Genomic DNA, 7,181 nt, shown 5'->3' with positions numbered 1-7,181 from the left:
TAATTTTGAAGTTATCTCAAAATACAGATTATGGGGGATCTGAAATATTCTATAATAGTCTATAAGTAAAAGGAACAATCACATATATAATTAAGAATAGTCATATTAATGGGAACATAATGTGAAATGTCTGTTATATAAAATATTTTAAAATATATTAATGTAATGCCCCCTCTTGAAGCCTTTAGAAAACAGTGTAACTTATAGACTACTTGTGATGGTTAATCTTGGCCATCAACTTGACAGACTGTGGAAGAAGAGATAAAAAGAGTAAATAGTTTTCTTTTATGAGGACACTAACCTCATTTGTGAGGTTAGGATCTTGCTGACTTAATCATTTCCCTAAAGGCCCCTATTATTACCATGACATTGAGAATTAAGTACCAATACTTGCTTTTGGGGGACTAATATTCAGACACTAGGTAATTTAAACAGCATACATGATGGGAAGCAACTGCCAAGTCAACCCATGGTGTAGTTCCTTCTGTATTAGATGTGGTGAAAAAACTGGCCTTGCATCACGATAGAATGCACCCAGGTGCAGGACATTTGCACCTGCTTTGCTCTCTCAGATGCCCCAAGCACTTTGAGTCATCCTGGTTGTCAGTGCATGTGGGGCAATGGGCTATGCACAAACAGCCTGGTCTCCAATCGAGCTGAGGTCTTGAACCCCTGTGAAACCCAATGGGTGGTAATTCCCACCTACATGGAATGGAAGGCGTTCCCTCCTGGACCCCTGGCTCCTGTCTAAGTTACGGCCCCCACAGCCCCAGAGGAGAGGCTCCTGGCTTTCAGTCACTTACACAATGCCCCAAGCTTCTGACCTTCAGGCTAGACTCCTCCGGTTACCTAGCAACAGCAAGATAACAAGCCCTCTATAAGAGGGGCTGCTTGGCCCCACCTCACTCTCTCCCTCTTACTCTCTAAGCTTTTACCTCTCTCTCTTTAAGTTTTCTTACTCTCTAGCCTTTCTTCTCTCTTTCCTTTTCCCCCTTCTCTCCTCTTGGCCATGGTCAGTCTCTCTCTCTCTCTACTTTTTCTCTTTTCCTCTGCCTTTCTACAATAAAGCTCTAAACCCATAGACTGTCTCTGTTCATCAAAGCCCAGACTAAGGGCTCTCACCTGCATGGGGACCTCTCTCTCTCTGCCCTCTTCCCATATCTCCGAGGACGAGAGTGTCGCCCCGGGGGGCCCCTATTCTGTTCTCAGCTCCTCTACTGTATCCGGTGTGAGATGAGGGAGACTGAGAACCTGGTACTGAGGGCTGGGCCATGTGGGGTCAGTGGCTTCACACAGCCAGATGCCCACCTGGGGCCGCATGGAAAACATCCCAGTTCTACTGAGTCTGCCTGCCCAGAGCACTGGACCTCTGGCTGGACACAGGCACGCTCTCCCACTCCCCTCTTCCCCTATACCCACAGCACAACAAGTGCATATTTGTATAACAAATTATTATGGGCCTTTGATTTCTTTTCTGTAAATTTTTTGATTTTTTGTCTACATATTTGCTGATTAGGGTCTTAAGTGTGTGTTTCTTGTTGCTTTGTGGGTTTGTGAGTATTTTTTTTTTTGCTCATCTAGAATTTAAGTTGTTGTTTATATGTTCAGCTTTTTTTTTTTTTTTTTTTTTTACCAGTTTGTCTTTTTTTTTGGTAACATTTTAGTGATAATTTTTGCTATCTGATCAGTTTGGTGCTGTGTTTTATACAAATCCATGAGATGAAATTTTCTTATGTAGTCAATTCTGTCATTAATTTTACATATCTACATGTGATGATTTATGCGTTTAAAAGATATTACCTGTTTCATGATAATAAAGAAACTTTGTATCAATAAAGTCTTTCTTTTTTTTTTTTTTTCTGTTTTCACCCTTTATTTGGAAAACAGGGCAACATTTAAGTTTTAGATTTTTTAAATGAATTAACATGGTAATAAAAAGTATGGCCTGAATTTGGAGAGTAAGTGGTTTTCCAGTTTGGGGTGCAAGATCATCTCCAAAGGAGAAGAGAACACATACTCAGTGAGCCACCAAGGGGTTGGCTTCCACTCACTGAGGGCAAGCAGTGCAGTCCAGGCTAACCATCCATGATCTTTGTCACAGCAAATCAGAGTCTCCAATTGTTCAAAGTAACTGTAGGTACAAGACAGAAAGCAACTCCAGACTGGCTTATTAATTGATCTGGATGACTATGAAGTGTCCCCCATTCCTGAGGTGCCAAAAATCTTCAGAGTGACTGTTGGAGCAGGGAACCTTTCATGTGCTCCCAGTTGTTATACAGTGCATAGAGACTGGTGAGTGTCAGTCCTGCCAGGCCACCGCGTGCTATTCCTCGAAGACCACCTGTACATTTATACAACATCCCGGTCATGGTTCCAGCTGCTACTGTGTTGAGGTCATCTTCTGCACCCCGTGTTTTCTCAATGATAACACCAAAAGCACTATAGAGCAAAGCCAGGGAGCCTAGAGTATTAGCCCAAAGTGCTCCTTGCCTAGTCACCATATTCAAAATCTGTACATTTCTTGGTTTGGACCAGGCCATGCTCTGGGTTTCCTTCAATCCTAAACGAAGACCGTTCATTGCCCCGAATGCGGCCCCTGTCATGCAACATCCTCCAATGGTAAAGAAAGCTAGTTCAAATCTGCCTCGGGTTTTATTAGCTCCAGTTGGCAAAATAAATTCATCAGTATCCTGAACGAGATAGCGTGGATCCACATTTAAATAAGGAGACAGGGGGTTCATACCAGTCAGCGGGACGCCGGCCAAATCAGCGTTCGAGTAACCCGCTCCTCCGGCTCCGAAGAAGCCAGCTAACCCGCTGGTGGATTTGTTGCTACTTCCTCCGCCACCTTCCATGAGGTTGCAGCAAACGGCGGTGGGCTCGCCACCACCACCTCAGGCCGGGGACGTATGCTCGGCCGTGGCCGCGACAAGCAACAGCGGGAAGACCCGCGTTGCTCCTGCCACCTTCACCACGCTGACCTTCCGGGCGCCCAGTCTTTCTTTTTAAATGCAAAAATAATAGTGATACACAAGTAGTATGTATGTCATAATTTTATATAAAATGTATAATGTTTTAATAATATGTGCTGTGCTGGTCATGGGTCTTTTTTTTTGTTTGTTTGTTTTTTGTTTTTTACTTTTCTGAAAATCCATTTAAGTCACCAAAGCTCAGTCTTTCACTGCTTTAAGTAATTTCATTTTCTCTGAACAGACACAAGTAGAATTTTTTTTAGCTAATGCAACTGTTAGTGGCACTGTTGGTAGTATTTTTTCCCTTCAATTTAAATTTTGAGGGAAGGAAACATATCTATCATTTTAACTATTTTGAGGATTAAGGTTCTTAATGTGTTGTGTGACAAGTGCTGGCACCATCTCCAAAGCTTTTTTTTATTGTCCTAAACTGAGTCCGTCCCCCCCCCCCCCCCCCCCGCATCTTCCTCACCCCTCTGCCTCTGTCTTCCTAAGGAAATTGGCTAGTCTTGGTGCCTCAGAGAAATGGAATCCTGTGATGCGTCCTCTTGTGTTGGCTTTTTTTGCTTAGCGCGGTGGTTTCAAGCCTGTCCGTGCAGTGTCTGCCAATGCGTCCTTACCGTGAACCATGTGAGTGCCAGCATAGATTCTTGAGTTCAGCCTTCCAGTTCTGTTGGGTGTAGGTCTGGAATTGAATTTTCTGGATGTGTTAATTTTATTTAGCCTTTTGAAGATCTGTTACCCAGACCTTCATCTGTTGCTCTACGGATACAATGAGAGTAGAGGGTTTCGGTTTCTCTATACCTTTCTAAAAAATTACTCTTTGACAGTTTTATACATGTATGTGGTACCTTATAGTCACATTTCCCCCCACACCTCCCTTCCACCGAGTGACCATTCTCCTTTCTTGTCTTTCTGGCTTCGCTTTGAGAGCCACCACTACCCAGCTCATTTACAGTCTCTTTAAATCTCTGTTTATAAACTAGCTTTTAATGTAGTCCATTTCCACATGGTTTCTCCATCACTGCGTTGACTTAATTGTATGCATGTTCGGTCCACACGTATGTCTGTAAGCCTCATGTGTGCCTAGTGCCTGGAGAGCAGAAGAGGACACTGAATCTCCTGAGGTTGGAGCTGCAGACAATGATGAGCCACCATGTGGTTGCTGGGAATCAAACCTGGGTCCTCTGGAAGAGCAGCCTGTGTTCTTAACCACTGAGCCATCTCTCCCTCCCCCTTTTAAAAGGCAGTATTGTTTATTTCATTCATGTGTATGTATATTTTGCCTGTGTGTATATATGTGTATCACGGGGATGCCTGATGCCTAAGGAAGTCAGAAGAGAGCATCAGATCCCCTGAAACTGGAGTTATGGATGAAGATAAGCCACCTTGTGGGTACAGCAAATGCTCTTAACCACCAAGTCACCTCTCCAGGCTCCACATATCCTTAGCTTTCACTGACTCTTCTCACATACCTCACATTCCTTTCTCCCCTATCTCTTGCCCTCCCTGGATAAGTCTTGTCACCCCCCCCCCCAGTCCTCCCTCCTTCTGTTTTCCTGTCTCCTGTTTTCTATTATCCCCATTCCCTTCACGTACCCTTCCCTCTGCCCACTCCCTCTATGGCTCTTTTCCTTGACTCCAGATCTTTCCAGGCATTCCAATGTTATCACCTCTCAAAGTTGAAGCTAAAAGCCATGTACAAGAGACAACACATTCTGTTTGATTTTCTGGGCCTGACTTACCTCCTTTCTGTTCTGTTTCGTGTATGCATTGTTTCTTGTTATTTATCAGTTGACAGACACAGAGGCCAATCCCATTTCCTAGTTAGTGCGAATAAAGCATCAATGAACATGAACATGCCAGGATTCTGAAGTAGGATGCAGCCTTTTGGGTACATGATCAGGAGTGCCATAGCTGGGTCATGTGTTGGCTGATTTCCACAGTGACACTAGTTTACACTTGCACCCGTTAGTGTGCTAAGTCTGTTTGGGTTGGAGAAATGATTCAGCAGTTAAGAGCACTGGCTGCTCTTCCAGAGAACCAAGGTTCGACTCTCTGCACCCACACAGTGGCTCACAACCATCTGTAATTCCAGTTCCAGGAGGTCCAGGACACCCTTTTCTGTCCTGCGTAGGCACTAACCACACACATGGTTCACAGACATACATGCAGGCAACACACATATACCATATATAAAATTAAAAGTGAATTAAAGGGTTTCTTTCTGCTCATATCCACTGTGTATGTTGGTTTTAGTTTACTCAATGATGCCCTGGGGAACATGGAACCTGAAAGAAGTTTTCATACGTACTTCCTTGATGGTTAAAAGTCTCAAACACTTAAAAGTACTCATTGGTTTCTTTCTGAGAACTCTCTGTTTAATTCTATAGCTCATTTTTAGTTGGGTCGTTTGCTATCTTGGTGTTTTGAGATCTTTGTATATCCTAGATGACAATTCTCTAGATACCAAAAATCTTTCGTCTTATAGACCAGCCCTTCGCTTGATTGACAGTTTCATTTGCTGGGAGGACACACCTGGTCTCATGACCTCCCACTTGTTGATTATTGCTCTTCCTGTGTTGCTGGAGTTCTACTCAGAAAGGCTTCACCCCTGCTTAGATCCTGAAGCATGCTCCCGACTTTTTCCTGTAGTAGTTTTGGGGTGCCTGGTCACATGTTGAGGTCCTTGGTCTGTTTGGAGTTGAGTTTGTGTGAGAGATAAGGATCTGGTTCTGTTCCTCTACATGCTGATGCCCAGTTGTCCCAGCACCATTTTTAGACATGGCTGTCTTTTCTCCAGCGCAGCTTTTGTATATTTGTCTTGTTACACGCGTGGCCATGTAAGCTTGTGTCTGCGTCTTTTATTCCGTTGATCTGGGTGTTTGTGTTGGTACCGAGCTGCTCTTATTGTGATAGATCTGTGGCATGACTTGGAGTCAGATATGATGATATCTTCAGCAGTGGTCGTTTGGCTCAGGGTTGCTTTGGCTATCAGGGCCTTTTGTGATTCCATCTGAATTTTAAGATTTTTTTTTCTATGTCGTAAAGGATGGCCCAGAAATTTTTATTGAGAATTCACTAAATTTGGAGATTGATTTTGATAGGATGGCCATTTTCACGGTGTTAAATTTCCTGATTCCTGAGTGTGGGAGGGTCTTTCCATCTTCTAGTGTCTTCTGTCATTTCTTAAACTTTTCATTGTAGAAGCTTTTTGTTTCTTTGGTTTGTGCGGGTGTTATGTTATGTGAATATGTTTGTGTTTTAATCCCAGGTATGGGATATGGGGCTGCTTCCGTTTGTCCACAGCCACTAACTATGATTGTTAGCTAGGAGGGGGCATGGCTTTTGTCAGCTGCAGATAGTTTAATTCTGGGGACTCTGGAGAGGGAATAAACGCCAGAGCCCAGCAAGGGACTGAGGCACTCTGAAGAAGAAAGAGAAGGAAGAGGAGGAGGAGGAAGAGGTGACTGCTGTTGGTCCCTGCTACTCCAGGTTGCTATTGTTGTGGTTTGATAAGAAGCCGGAGATATTCTGATGACACAGATAGGACTTACCCCAAGGAACCCGCAGCAGGAAGTAGTCTGTTTTGTTGTCGAGAAGAGATCTATGCTCCCCCATTTTCCCTCTAACCTTCCTCTCCTACTTAGTGTTGGGGGGGGCAGGGGGGCTGGAAGGGATTAGGGGGAAAATAAGGTTGGAAGGGAGGTAAAGGTATAAGAACCCCATAAAGTAATAAAAGAATTAGCTTCAACAGGAATGTATTGTTTCCCTCCTTTTCAAAGCACACTTTTGCCAGATACAGAATTCTCAGTAAAGGAGAATCTCTCTCTCCTTTGCACTCTTGAGATATACTGCTCCTGTTCTCTATGGCAGCCTTCTGCTGAGACACTGGACAGTCCTACTGAGGATGAGCCCTGCTGGCTTGTGTTCCACGAAGCCCTGCACACAACTGCTTGCTTAGCACAGGGAACTCCTCCTGTATCCTCAGATCCAGTCCCAGCACCAGTGCTCAGCAATGGGCTCCAGTACCAACAGAATTCACTCATACAGTATAAGTTCAAAGCTGCCAGCTTTAGGAACACAAGGATAGTAATGTATCTTTAATTACCATTACAGGGTAAACACAACAGATGGGATATTCAAAATAAGTTCTTGCATGCAGGACATCCTGGTGAGACAGTGGCAATGGAGTCTGCATGCCTACTT

General features: G+C 43.9%; 1 pseudogene; it reads right to left on the bottom strand.

Moving 5' to 3' along the window:
• On the bottom strand, positions 1,853 to 2,993 carry Gm10273 (predicted pseudogene 10273; annotated as a pseudogene).

The sequence above is a fragment of the Mus musculus genome, chromosome 10 (assembly GCF_000001635.26).
Source record: "Mus musculus strain C57BL/6J chromosome 10, GRCm38.p6 C57BL/6J".
NCBI classification, from domain to species: Eukaryota; Metazoa; Chordata; class Mammalia; order Rodentia; family Muridae; genus Mus; species Mus musculus.
Note: the sequence above shows the minus strand (reverse complement) of the source record. Positions and strands in the feature narration are given on the sequence as shown.